Raw genomic sequence first — 14,797 nt, forward strand, 5'->3', positions numbered from 1 at the left:
AAGTAAGATGGGTGTGTTCAGTAAAGAAGGTATGAAGAATGAAGTTACATTTTATGAAGGAAAAAGGTAGTAGGTCTGACTTACAGTTGGCTGTTCCAGGATGGGAGAAAAAATGGGTACAGAAAGTTATAAAAAGGTTTTGTGGAAAGTGGACCCCAAGGAAAGAGTTTTGTGTATAAATAAACGTTTTCTTGAGATTTTAAACTGCATTTGACAATAGATTTAAGTTTTATGGTCTGTTCCATATTTTCCTCTGAAATCCTATATTGTTACTATGGCTGAGTGAATATCTATTATTTCATAGTGACCTATAATCCCATCTGACTGAATGCTCTAAACCTTTCTGATATTTGTTGACAAAACTTTCTAAATCAATCTGATGTAGCACTTTTGGCTTCTAGCTAACTTTGGAATGCTTCAGAGGGCCCCTGAAACATCCCAAAGCGAGATATTAGAGTAATTGGGTTCAACTTCCATGATTAAATTACATAGAAAGTATTGTCAAGTAAATAATAAATCTCGGCTATATTGTATGGTAGATGTTACTAATACAGATATCCTAGAAACAATTTATACATAAATTCTGATTTATTCAGGTAAAATGTTGCCATAATTCTGATTACTATCTTAAAGTGTTATCACAGCACTAACCAAGTTTCTTGTAAAAATTCTTCCTCTTCCAGAAGATTTATGGAAAGGACTTTAGGATAAATATAAGTTTCTGAACTGGGTAAGAAATTAAAAGATTCTAGTGGGAAACCTAATGACTGTAAAAAGGTTATCAAAAGGACTGAATGAACTGGCAAATATGCTTATAACTTTTATGGTTTCTGAAAAATTACTGGTTTGAATCTGTGTTTTCCAGATCTTAGGAAATCTTCCCCTCAAACTAATTATGATTTAACAGTAATTTGGTAAAATGGTATTTATTAAACAAATTAAAGCATTTAACTTTTTTCTCTATCTAACCCCTTCAGAGACTGGAAACTCTTAGGCTTCCAGTAACTTTATCACATAAATTAGAAAGGTTATCTCACTAAAAAATAAGGGAGGAATTCACTTAGATCTGTTAGGCGAAATCTGTGATAAGCCTTTGGGATGACTTTCCTAGCCCTGAAAGGTTTTTATTTTAAAGTTAAGTTTGAGACTCCATAAAAGTTTCAGCAAAAAAAAAAAAAAGGTCTATGGTTATATATATAATCAGGTCAAGTTTATTGAGAACAGATCTATTTTGTAAACAAGTCTTAATTTGGTTATATTTGATAAAAATGAGAGAAAAAAAAAAAAAAAGATGTTTCAATGAATGTTGAAATTCAAGTTTGTTAATGGAAGTCTGTATCTACTAAGACTCATCTCCTGAATGGATCTTTGCTGTTATGTGATATTAATATAAAATTTAATTGAATTCTTAAAGAACACCCTAAGTTTGTTTCTGAAGCTTATCTCAGTAGATTACTTCATCTTTGGATGAAGATCAGATGTCTCATGACCTGCAACCAGGACAAAAAAAAAAAAAGACATAATTTAAGGGACTGTCTCCAACCTGGATGGAAGGACTTTTTTCAGAAGAAATTACACTACACCAGGATGAGAAGACGATGACACCAGAGGTAGACAGCTTGCCCAAGACGCTGGACCTGATTCGTATGATCATTTATAATGTTTTCCTGACTTCTTAGACCTCTAATATTAAGTTTTGTAAATTGATAAATTAAGTTTCTAGTTTTGTTAATTAAAGTCTAGTGTTTACTAAGACTCACTGCTGAGACAGTTCGATAAAGGTCAGATGCTCCATAATGTACAACCAGGAGATTAACACCAGGCTATAGTCATTTAACAAATGAAGTCAGGTGACTTGGGGTATACCAAGCTTTATCTAATAAAAGTTCTTGACTGATAATTCTTATTTTACTAATAACTGCTAGCTATGGCTATATTATTTTCTATGTCACTTGTTTCACTGAGCCTGTGATATAATGCTGATATGCAGTTCCATATGAGATCAATAATTGTAATAGTGTGACTCTGGGCATGAGAAAAAGCAACAAGAGGGAGTATTTTCCTGGATCAGGAGGCTAGTAAGACAGTGGTCCAGAGTATGACTTCCAATTCTTGCATCTTCTCATACCTAGAAAAACACTGACGTCATTAATGGTGACATCTGCTTTGGTTATAAAAAAAAAAAAAAAAATTTTTACAATTAAAAGTCAAAATAAAGTAGCTATGGTTCAAACATCCTGGGAAATAACTATTTCCCAGATATCCTAAAAAATGATATTATGGGTGTGATTTCAGATTAGACGCTGTAACCTAATGTAGAACTTAATTCTCCTGTAATGCATTTTTGCTTCTGTACTTTGCTTGCTGCTACTGCCCCCATTACTCTAATTTGACCAAAGAATATTTTTGCTTACCATCTCCCTATGTTTTTCTCTTTATTAATCACTCTGAGAAAATTAATATATGTATGAATTATTCAGGCGGGCCTAATGTAGTGTCTTGTAAACAATGTATGCTCTCATCTTGTCTGACTCCCCAATACAATGTCTGCTCTTTTGTGATATTACTACAATGACCACCCTATCTAATGGTGCCTGTAACTATAACTACTTATTGGTATGATAACTATGGTCTTGCTGTGCTACAACAACTACAAGATTTAATGTGACCGTGACGATTTGTGGGCTTGCTTATCCTAGGAATTTCAGCTTTAGTAGCAGCAATCACTTCTGTTACTGCAGCAGCAGAGTCATTGACTCAACAAGTACATACTGCTCAATATGTTGACAGTATGTCCAAAGATGTTTCTTTAATACTAGCTACACAGGAAGTTATAGATAGGAAGCTAGAAATAAGGGTAAATACCCTAGAAGAGGCGATGACGTATATTGGGACTGAATTACAGGCTTTAAAAGTAAAATTGGCATTGTCCTGTCATGCTGACTATCGGTGGATATGTGTTACACCCCTAAGAGTAAATGACACAGATTATGACTGGGAGAAAATTAAAAACCACATTTTGGGGGTTTGGAACAGTTCCAGCATTAGTTTAGATTTAGGAAAACTTCATAATCAGATAAAGACCTTGGAACACTCCCGACTAGATTTTACTGCCGCAGGAGTAGCAAATGACTTTACTTTCTCTAACTTCATTTCTGGAAAAAACATTCTATCTACTGTTTTCAGCTATATTGCTGTGGCTGCTGTAATTTTGCTTCTCTTTATAATTCTTCCTTGTATTGTCAGAAGATCGCAGCTGAACTACATCTGGCTGTTTTAAGAAATAAAAAAGGGGGAGATGCCGGGAGCCAGCGAGGGAAATCCTACCTGTGGCAAAGGTCAACTGGGGAAGAGGCCTGACGGGCAAAGGCTAATCAGGACTTGAGGAGCCCCCTGGACCTACCTGAGCATCTACCCCAAAGAAAACCGGAATCTGACTGATTTACTATCTTACGCCTCTTACCAAGTCCTCTAATACTTACAGGGGCTTCCCCCCAACCACCTTTCTCTGAAAACATTAATTCAGAGCTGTAGTTTAAAAGTTCTCCTCGGCTTAATAGGAGTGTTCCAATCCAAGCCCCTCTGATAGCTTTCTAACTTGCATGACAAGTTTGTCCGGGCTCTTACAACTATGAGTGTGACTGTTTATAGCCTCCCAGCCACGCAAGGACAGAAAGTCTGATATTCTAAAATACAGAAATCTGTTGAAGAAGTTAAAATCATTAGAATAGTACTAAAAGAGATTTCATTGTTGAATCAATGCTTGCTGCAGTTTCCTCTATTGTATCCTTGGAAATATATTAATCACATATAGAGAATATAAGTAGTAGCCTTTGATTTAACCACATCAGATCTTAAGTTAATAAATTCCTTTCTTGTAGCTCACTACACCTGTACCTTATAGGAATGTAACCTTGTCATGTGTATAGCACCTGACTTTAGGAAAGTCACCTTAAAAGAAAAGTCTTTTACTTGCTAACTAACCTATTGTCAGGAGAGAGGGCCATAAAACTGTTAGCAGGCCCCCTGGCCAGAAGATGATGTAAATCACCTAAAACTTTTATCACACAAAAATAAGCCCTGATCCTGATAAGGGTCAAGACTGCTGACCCCACGTGATTTTGGTGTGAATCTATACCTCCCTGTTTCTTATGCGCATAACTTAGGGTATAAAAGCAGCACTGGAAAATAAAGTTTTGGGCCTTGCTCACTGAAGCTTGGTCTCCCCGTGTCGTTCTTTCTCTTTTTCCATCCTTTTCTCTATTCTCCTTTTTCTGGTTGAGATCCTTGGAGCACTGGGCCCTCTGAGTTTACTTATCTGCCTGGGCTTCTAAGACCCACTCGAGGGGGTGCCCTGGTGGGGTGCCTCAAGTGATTCGAGAGGGCGCCTGCGGCCTACGTAAACAGAGCAAGCCCCGTGCTGGGGTTTTATTGGTTTCCAGCGTAAGCCAAGGAATCATCAGCCCCTGTCTCTCTCTCTCTTTCTCTCTCTCTCTCTGACGCCGACGCCGTTCATCCCGAGGATACCCTGGGTCATATCGGGGCTGGACCCCGATATCCTCCCGCCCCCAACCCTTCCCAGCATCAGAGTCTTTTCCAGTGAGTCAACTCGTCACATGAGGTGGCCAAAGTATTGCAGTTTCAGCTTTAGCATCAGTCCTTCCAATGAACACCCAGGATCTATCTCCCTTAGAATGAGAATCCCTTAGAAGAAATGGAATGTGCATAGCTTTCACCAAATTCTGCAAAGTAGAGGTGATCTCTCCCTAAGTTGAACCCCTATTCTAGAAGCTGGCAAGAAGTAAGACCTTGCTGTATCTCAAACTATGACTTGTCTAAATGGATCCACTCCATGAAGAGCAGGTTGGAGATTTCTAAATGCAGCCCTTCCTTCACAGACTGTATTCCTGAGATCTGGTTTGGAGAGACTAAATCAGTTCCAGCCCCAGCGCCAGCTCGGGGAGGGGGGCAGGAGGCAGAGAACAGGGTGAGGCGGTAAGTCCAGGTAGGGCCACCTCTTCTCCAAGGAAGCAGCATCCTCTCCTTAGGTCCAGCCCTGCAGTGATTGAATTATCCACCCTTTCACTTAATGATCATCTTTCTGGACTGGCCATGAGACCTGTGTTCAGGAGAGCAGACATTTCATTAACAGAATTCAGTGGTGCTGTGTTGACCTGGTTTCCTGACAATTAAGAGAAGGAGCCAGAGTCCTAAGCACAATCCTTTTGTGAGCCTTGCCTCGTTCAAAACATGCAAACTCTCATCCACTCCCTAGTCTCACATGAGGCTCTGTGTGACCAGGGGAGGCAAGAAGGCCCTTGTAGGGGACTCCAAAGATTGTGAAGGCCTGGTGGAGCTGTGCCCTTGGGCCTGGGCCACTCTGGCTGCTGAGAGATGATGAGGAAATACGTCACTTCTCCCTTTCAGACTAGGAATGAGCAAGAACTCCACAGGTGACTGGTGGACAGTCTTCCAGGAACATCACTCCTTCATCTTGTCACTTCCAAGAGTACTTCTCCCGATGAAAATGACCTTATGGACATTCCAGGTCACTATCAGGATCACCATTGTCGTCCTTGCCACACAAGAAGAAGCAGAGGCACAGGAAAGAGGCCAGGGGCATTGATGGAAAACCCTGGAAGGACGTTTCAAGGGATCAATGTTACCTCCTCTGTGAAGGTCTTCTGGAAACAAAGTGTGAGACACACACCAGATTTGTTGTGCTAATGTGACAGTGCATGGGTTTCCAAGGTGGCACTAGTGGTAAAGAACCCATCTGCCAATGCAGGAGACACAGGAGATGCAGATTCTATCCCTGGATCAGGAAGGTCACCTGGAGGAAGGCATGGCAACCCACTCCAGTATTCTTGCCTGGAGAATCCCATGGACAGAGGAACCTGGTGGGTTACAGTCCAGAGGTTTGCAAAGAGTCAGAAATGACTGAACTGACTTAGCATGCACGCACATACCTGATAGTGCAGTTGGGAGTTCTAGGTCAGCCCGCTTACCATCCATGGTATCAGCTGACCTCAAGGGCAGAGCTGTGGCTATTTAACATCATAAGTCCAAGGCCACCTAATCCTGAGCCCACCATGCCATCAGTCTGCTCCCGCAAGACCAGGGGCATGATCCATAAGGAACCACATGAGCTGTCAAAGCCACAGCAGCCAGCGGTGACACCAGTCAGGATTGTAACGTCCCTGTCCACACTGGTGAGCTCTGGGCCCAGCCAGACTCTCACCTCAGGGCATCCAGGGTATGGTAGAGAGAGGTGCACTTCGGTTTTTGGGTCTGTAGTGTGTGAAGGGAGCCAGCCCCAAATTCTCTACATCAGAAGTGAGAACTGAGGGATTAGACATGCCTGATCGTTCCATCAGGTCCAGAAGAACTTACAGATGGGTGACAGGGGCTCTGAATGGAGCCACACAGGCACCAATAGAAGAGAAATGACTGACGACATTAGCAAGGTTCCCTGCAGTCAACCGTGAACAAATGGAATAATCCTTCCTCCCTGGCTGCTGTTGCTGCTTTAGTCACTCAGTCATGCCTGACTCTTTGCGACTCCGTGAACTGTAGCCAGCCAGGCTCCCCTGTCCATGGGATTCTCCAGGCAAGAACACTGGAGTGGGCTGCCATTTCCTACTCCAAGGAATCTTCCTGACCCAGAGACTGAATCTACATCTCTTGCATTGGCAGGCAGATTCTTTACCACTGAGCCACCAGGGAATCTCCCTTCTTCCCCACACCTCCCTACAGCCCGGGAAGAGGAACCAATAAAGAGGGAAGGAGGGAGTTAGAGAGAAGGATAGAGTGAGAAAGAGAAAAAAGGGAGGGAGGAAGTTGAAGGGGAGGGAAGGAGAGAGAGGAAGAGGGAGGAGAGAGTTATGGATGAATACATGGAGCTTTGGAAACAGGCACACTGGCTCCTGAGGGCAGGAGGCTGGTTGTAGCTTAAACTACCAACGCAGAAACAGAGTGTCCTGTTGTCAAGTACAGGTGATGAAGCCGTAGGTGATTTCTTTCCCGCGGGGGATGTTCCAGGGCCCTGCTTCACTGTGATTCACCACTGCAGGTGGATCCAGGGAATAATCAGCCGTGCTTCCCTTTGTGCGTCCTGTAAGCTATTGTCACCCTGGAAAGTCGCTGGTTGTGTCTGGAGCTTGGAAGGAGAAGGAAGAAGGGAAAAGGAGAGGTGGAGAGTGAGGTTGTGGCAACGTTGCTGCGGAGAAAGGGCGATGTGACTGGCCAGCCCCGATAGTCTCAGTGATATCCCACTACGGAGGATGGATGAAGTCTCAGGTCCCTCTAGCTGTAGGGATCTAAGAGGGAAGCATCCTTATAAACAGCACCACCCCACCGCATCCACGGCCACCACCCTTAGCAAAGCCACTCCCCCACCGTAACTCCCCAGTAGTGGAAGTCCCCCTTCATTCCCCTACCCAGACACAGACACACACAACTCTCTTTGAGTCTGGCTTTGCTGACCAGATGCTTCTTTCTTTTAGGTTCAAAAATCCCTCTTTTTTCCCCGACAAAGGCATTTCCCCAAGGGAAGTGTGGTCAGGACTGGGTGTTTTGCAGGAGGGCCTGAAGTTGTACTCACTGATCCTTTACAGGGTCTCTGATTTGCTGGGGGCACGTCTCATGTCCAGGATCAGAAAGTCACTCATACTGACTATCCTCTACAGAAAACTAATGTCAAGGTTGTCACAGACATGCCAGAGCTCAAAGTCAATAGGCATGTAAGCCCCATCCATCATTCATCGGGTTCAAACATCTACCAGCCTCTCCCTGATTTGGGTTAACCCTCAGGTCCCCACAGGCTTTTGTGCTTGACCAACTCTGCTCCATCTCATCCTGTTAGGAGTGACCCTGTTCAGCTGGGATGCGCCAGACCAAGAGGATGGACTTCCAGATCCAGTAGGAAGGTAAAAAGTCAGAACTTCATTACTTTAAAACTCCCGCAATGTCTAACGTTCTCAACCTTATCCATAATTAAGAAAATGCAAGTGAAAACATCTGAATATCATCTTTCATTGAGAGGGTGATAAAGACTGTTAATATCCAGTGCTGTGAGGCTATAGGCAAATAAGCACAACCAAACACTGTTGGGGTGGTGGGGAGAGGGGGTGCAAATCAGGATAGATTTCCTGGAAGACACTTTAGCAATACCTCAGTTCAGTTCAGTTCAGTCGCTCAGTCGTGTCCGACTCTTTGTGACCCCATGAATCACAGCACGCCAGGCCTCCCTGTCCATCACCAACTCCCGGAGTTCATTCAAACTCATGTCCATCGAGTCGGTGATGCCATTCAGCCATCTCATTCTCTGTCGTCCCCTTCTCCTCCTGCCCCCAATCCTTCCCAGCATCAGAGTCTTTTCCAGTGAGTCAACTCATCGCATGAGGTGGCCAAAGTATTGGAGTTTCAGCTATACCTACAGAAATTCAAATGATGTCCACTAGTCCACATCTAAGAAGTTAATTTTACATAGATACTTGTACATCTGCACAAAGAAGTAGATCTAAGGATTTCATTACAGCATTGTTTGTAGCAAAGTCTTTACATGATTTAAATGTTCACCTATAGCACATCTATATTTGAAATGCTGAATTGCCAAAACCTAAGAAGGACAGGGAGGCCTGGCGTTCTGTGATTCATGGGGTCGCGGAGAGTCGGACACGACTGAGCGACTGAACTGAACTGAACTGAAGAAGGCAATTGGAGAAGGAAATGGCAACCCACTCCAGTGTTCTTGCCTGGAGAATCCCAGGGATGGGGGAGCCTGGTGGGCTTCCGTCTATGGGGTCACACAGAGTCGGACACGACTGAAGTGACTTAGCAGCAGTAGCAGCAAGAAGGCAATGGCAACCCACTCCAGTACTCTTGCCTGGAAAATCCCATGGACGGAAGAGCCTGGTAGACTGCAGTCCATGGGGTCGCTGCGAGTTGGACACGACTGAGCAGCTTCGCTTTCACTTTTCACTTTCATGCATTGGAGAAGGAAATGACAACCCACTCCAGTGTTCTTGCCTGGAGAATCCCAGGGAGGGGGGAGCCTGGTGGGCTGCCATCTATGGGGTCACACTGAGTCGGACACGACTGACATGACTTAGCAGCAGCAGCAATGTATCATGAGATCCTATATGTACCCAGAAAATGACACTCACTCTATTTGTCTATCTATCTACCTATCTTTGATTTACAAGCCAGACAGTTTTTGGAAGGTCACAAAAAAATTGTGGTTTCTCTGGGAACTATACTTGGAAATCTAGGGCATAAAAAAGACTTTCATTTTATCATTCATACTTTTTTACTGTGTCCATTCTTTATTTAAAGTTACTACCTCTATAATAAAAAAGTAGTTATAAATATCTTGGTTCCCCTCATAGACCATATTGTCACTGCTCCTGCCTTTGAGCCATTTCCTCCACGTGGGCCACAGCAGGCGCTCTCCGTTGCCCTTGCTCTCCCTCCTCTGTGAGTGGCTGCCTTTGCATCACCACAGGATTAGTGTGCATCACTCAACCAAACACACCGGGATCTCCTGGCCTCACCTGCCTCCCAGATCGTTAGCTGCACCTCAGTCGTTACCCTGGCAGAACACTTCCATGCAGACAGCCATGGCCTGGAACCACACCCCACACCCCAAGGCATGGGATCTGGCTTCTAGAGCAGCTCTATGAAGGGGCCAACGGAAAGCAGGAGATAGGAGAAAGCCAGACAGCCAGATTTCTCTATTGCCTCTTCCCTTCAAAGGACGGATTTCCCACACAACCCGTCCAGAGAAGCTTTGACCGGCTGAGCAGGTTTGTCTGATGCCTCCCTGTGGGCTGTTGTGAAGCCATGGCCATCACAACGATGGTGACCCTTCACCACGCGTGCCTCCCATCCTTCCCTGCCTTTCTCCCCTTTGCCCTCACTCTCATTGCCCTGGGACTCTACCTCCTAAATAAGCATCAGCACTTCATCCCTGCCCCAGGCTCTCATTTCTAGGAAACTCGGGCAAAGTTAACCACTCCAACAATTATTTGTTTCTAGGCCTCTTTGCATCTTTCATATTTAAGGTACCAGAGAAGACCCAATCTTTGTTGAATAGAGTTCAGCTTGAACTGAAACCTCTTGGATACTGTGGTAGGAAGAATGCTCAGATGGCCTCCAAGAGGTCCAGCTCTTATAGAATTCCCTCCCCCCGCAGAGTGAGGAAGTACAATATGGGGACTTGTGAATATGCTGGCATATTACTCCCATGATTATGTTACACTGTATGACAGAAGAGTTTTGTGGATGTTACTGAAGAAGGTCCCTAATCAACTGACTTTGAGTTAATCAAAGGGGAGATTATACTGCATGGGCCTGATTCAATCAGGTGAGCCCTTAAAAGGGACTCAGCTCTTTCTAAGATCAGAGAGATTTCTCCCGCTGGCCTTGAAGGTGCAAACTGCCATGCTGTGGAAGGGCCACGTGGCAGGGGACAGCAGGCAGGCTCTAGGAGATATAGGATTCAGCCAACAAGAGAGTAGGGGCCTCAGTCCTACAGCCACAGGTAACTGAATTCTGCCAACAATCTGAGAGAGCTTGGGAGTGGATATCTCCCTAGCTGAGCCTCCAGGTAAGAATTTCTTGATCTCAGCCACATGAGATTCTGAGCAGAGGATCTATAAGACACAGTGAGGCAATATATCTGTGTTATTTAAGCCACAGCATTTGTGTGTGTGTGTGTGTGTGTGTGTGTGTGTGCATGCACACGCTCAGGCACTCAGTCATGTCTTACTCTTTGTGGCCTCATGGAGAGTAGCCTGCCAGGCTCCTCTGTCCATGGGATTTTCCAGGCAAGAATACTGGAGTGGGTTGCTATTTTCTCCTCCAGAGGATCTTCCTGACCCAGGAATCAAACCCTCATCTCCTACATTGGCAGACAGGTTCTGTACCACTAGCGCCACCTGGGAAGCCCTGGTTATTTGTTGTACAGTGATTAAATCTAACCCAGATGTCCAGAAGTGTAGATTCTTTTCAGACTAAAAAGAGGAGGCACAGAGAGTCAGAGGAAAATGAAATCATACCAGGGGGAACTGGATCGAGGAAAGAGGGGGAAAGTTGAGGGAAATCAGACCCAGGCGTGTGACTGATTTGTTTCCTAAGACGGAAATAGCCAGACTCGGTAACTACTCTGGATGCTAGTAATTGCTGCTATCTTTGTCTTCTGCTCTCACATACAGGAGTAAAACAATGGTGAGGGTGATGATGACGATGATGACAGTACAGTGTAACGCCTTAGTTTGCACAACTCTCTATAGTAAAAAAGTAAACAACTGGTACATTTGCTTGCACGTTTGATTCTCCAAGAACCCCAGAGAGAATATTTTCATCTTCATTTTACAAGTGAAGAAAATGAAAACAGAGAGTTAAAGCCTCTCTGTGGCTACATCATTATTAAATGGTTGTCCAGAGCTCAAGGCTCACGGGTGCCTCCAAGGAGGAACAGACAAGAGAAGAATGAAGGAGCAGCAGCTCTGTTCCTTGGGTCAAGGCCATGAGGACAAGTCTGAAAGGCAGCCCTACTTCATGCTTACTTAGAGGAATTTGGCCACCTGGGGAAAATTCCAGAGATCCCCTCACCCCACACATGCTTTTCTCTAGCCAGTAACAGGTCAACCATACAGCCCTTCAGTTTCTTACGCAATGAAGGGTTAGACTGGTCAGCGTCTCTCCCCTCTGGGCAGCCCACACTCTCTCTTCTGCACGTCCCCTCCCTTTCCTCTTTTTCCTCCCTGCTTCCCCTATTGAAACATACCTGTTCTGATTCCCAGCCTCTGCCCACTAAGAATACCGTCGCCATATGGAGGTGTGAATGAATAATGACGGTTGTACATGCCTGTCTCCAAGCCAAGAGAAAGTGTGCATTTTAAGAGGGCTTTCCCACGGCTCTAATCCAAAAAAAGGGATTGCAATTATGTGGATTTGGGGCCTTGAAATATAAGTAAGCTGCTTTCTCTGCAAGAAAGCCTAGCATCTCACAAAAAGGTTCTGGATATGGGATCAGCGTTTTTCTCCCCCAAATAACTATCTTATCAGTCACAAAGGTAATTATTTGTTGTTATTCCTAGGGAAAAAATAGGTGGAGCTTGCCTTATTATCCGGAGAAGGCAATGGCAAGCCACTCCAGTACTCTTGCCTAGAAAATCCCATGGATGGAGGAGCCTGGTAGGCTGCAGTCCGTGGGGTCGCTAAGGGTTGGACTCGACTGAGCGACTTCACTTTCACTTTTCACACATTGGAGAAGGAAATGGCAACCCACTCCAGTGTTCTTGCCTGGAGAATCCCAGGGACAGGGGAGCCTGGTGGGCTTCCGTCTATGGGGTCACACAGAGTCGGACACGACTGAAGTGACTTAGCAGCAGCAGCAGCAGCAGCCTTATTATCAGACTAGGATTACATCAGAAATGAGAAAACTCTTTAAAAAGCTTGCCGTTGTTATTCAGTCTTAAAGTTGTGTCTGACTCTGCAACCCCATGGACTGCAGCACTCTTCCTTGTCCTTCATTATCTCCTGGAGTTTGCTCAAACTTATGTCCATTGAGCTGGTGATGCCATCCAACCATCTCATCCTCTGCTGCCCCCTTCTCCTGCTGCCTTCAATCTTTCCCAGCATCAGGGTTTTTCCCAATGAATCAGCTCTTCTCATCATGTGGCCAATGTATTGGAGCTTCAGCTTCAGCATCAGTCCTATCAGTGAATACTCAGGGTTGATTTCCTTTAGGCTTGACTGATTTGTACTCCTTGCAGTCCAAGGAATTCTCAAGAGTCTTCTCCAGCAAAACAGTTTGAAATCATAAAAAAAAAAGCTCTGTGCCATTATTTTCTGTGAGATCTTGAGCAAAACATTTGTCTAACGTTCACCAATACCCATCTCTTCCCACTTCCAGACAACACTTCTCAGCTCCCTTGCAGGTCTGTGAGCTCTGTGACTACGTCACAATGGAATGTGAGCAGACAGTGTAGCATCATCAGACATGATTACCCAGTCACTCTCTTGCCCTGCTTTGAGGGTGAAAGAGCTGGCTTCGTGTTCCAGATGATGAATCGACTGGAAGATGGAGCCATCATCGTCCTGGATCTTTGAGGACCACATGGAAGACAGTTGCCCTGAAGAGTCTCCCAGGCTCCTTTTACTTTTTGTGGGTAAGAAGTAAACTTTTGTTGTGTTCAGGTACCAAGATTGGGGGCTGCTTGTTATTAAAGCAAAACTACCTTATCCTAACTAATACATCTAACTTCACTAAGCCTGTCTACTCTTTGATGATATGGAGAAAATCTGCCAGCCTTCATCCTAGGGTAGTCACGAGGAACAGATAAAACCACAGAAACTGCTTTGCAAACATGAACCAGTGTCAGGTTAGATCAGAGAATGGGCAGTTCACCAGAAGGGAGGATTTGTTGACCCTTGGTTCTCCATGTGAGCAGGGATGTCCCTGGTGCAGGAAGCAGGAAGAGCTGGAGGGTGGACATTCTCATGAAATGAGGTCCTGCTTAAGAGCAGCAAAAGCCCAGCAGTCTCAGAAAACCGCAACTCATGTTCCTTTTAGTGCTCAGCTCCACAGCTGTGCTGGGTTTTCCAGGTGGTGCAGTGGTAAAGAATCTACCTGCCAATGCCAAAGATGCAAGAGATGCAGTTTCAATCCCTGGGTTGGGGAGATCCCCTAGGAAATGGCAACCCACTCCATTATTCTTGCCTGGAAAATTCCACGGCCAGAAGAGTCTGGGAGGCTATAGTCCACGAGGGCATAAAGAGTCGGACACTACTGAGCACACACCACAGCTGTCCACTGTTATTTTGCATAATTGGGCTCTAAGTTCCAGTTTCATTGGGAGGTGATGGTCCAGGGCAATGGGAAATAAATCTCAGCTGCCTCTATTTCCTCAACAGTCAGAGCAGAGACACTCACACTCAGATTCCTTATGCTAACAGAACCCATCCCTTCCCCAGGGCTCCACTGGGCACAAAGTACTAGCCAGAGACTATTTCCAGCCCCTTGTAGGGTTAGGTGTGACAATGTGATCTTGTATTTTCAAAGGAAAGTGTGTAGAAGTGATGAGTGCAACTTCTGCATCGCTTGCTCTAAGGAAGAGCCTTTAAGCTCAGTTTCTCTTTCCAGTCCCCTTGTGTTAGAAAGCAAATGTGCCAGTCACACAGCTCCAACCATGCAAATGAGCACAATGCCCAGGGGAGAGTTGAGCCACAAGATGGAAGGAACCTGGGTCTGAACATTCTGTCAATCACAGTGGTCCCCTCAGCCTGAAACAACTAGACTGTTTTATGAGAGTAAAACACACTTTTGTCTTATTTAAGCCATTCTCTCAAACTACTGCACAATTGCACTCATCTCACACGCTAGTAAAGTCATTCTCAAAATTCTCCAAGCCAGGTTTCAGCAATATGTGAACCGTGAACTTCCAGATGTTCAAGCAGGTTTTAGAAAAGGCAGAGGAACAAGAGATCAAATTGCCGACATCCGCTGGATCATGGAGAAAGCAAGAGAGTTCCAGAAAAACACCTATTTTTGGTTCATTGACTATGCCAAAGCCTTTGACTGTGTGGATGAAAATAAACTGTGGAAAATTCTGAAAGAGATGGGAATCCCAGACCACCTGACCTGCCTCTTGAGAAACCTGTATGCAGATCAGGAAGCAACAGTTAGAACTGGACATGGAACAACAGACTGGTTCCAAATAGGAAAAGGAGTACGCCAAGGTTGTATATTGTCACCCTGCTTATTTAATTTATATGCAGAGTACATCAT

Source organism: Moschus berezovskii, chromosome 23 (assembly GCF_049115385.1).
Source record: "Moschus berezovskii isolate FMDL1 chromosome 23, NW_MosBer_1.0, whole genome shotgun sequence".
Lineage (NCBI taxonomy): Eukaryota > Metazoa > Chordata > Mammalia > Artiodactyla > Moschidae > Moschus > Moschus berezovskii.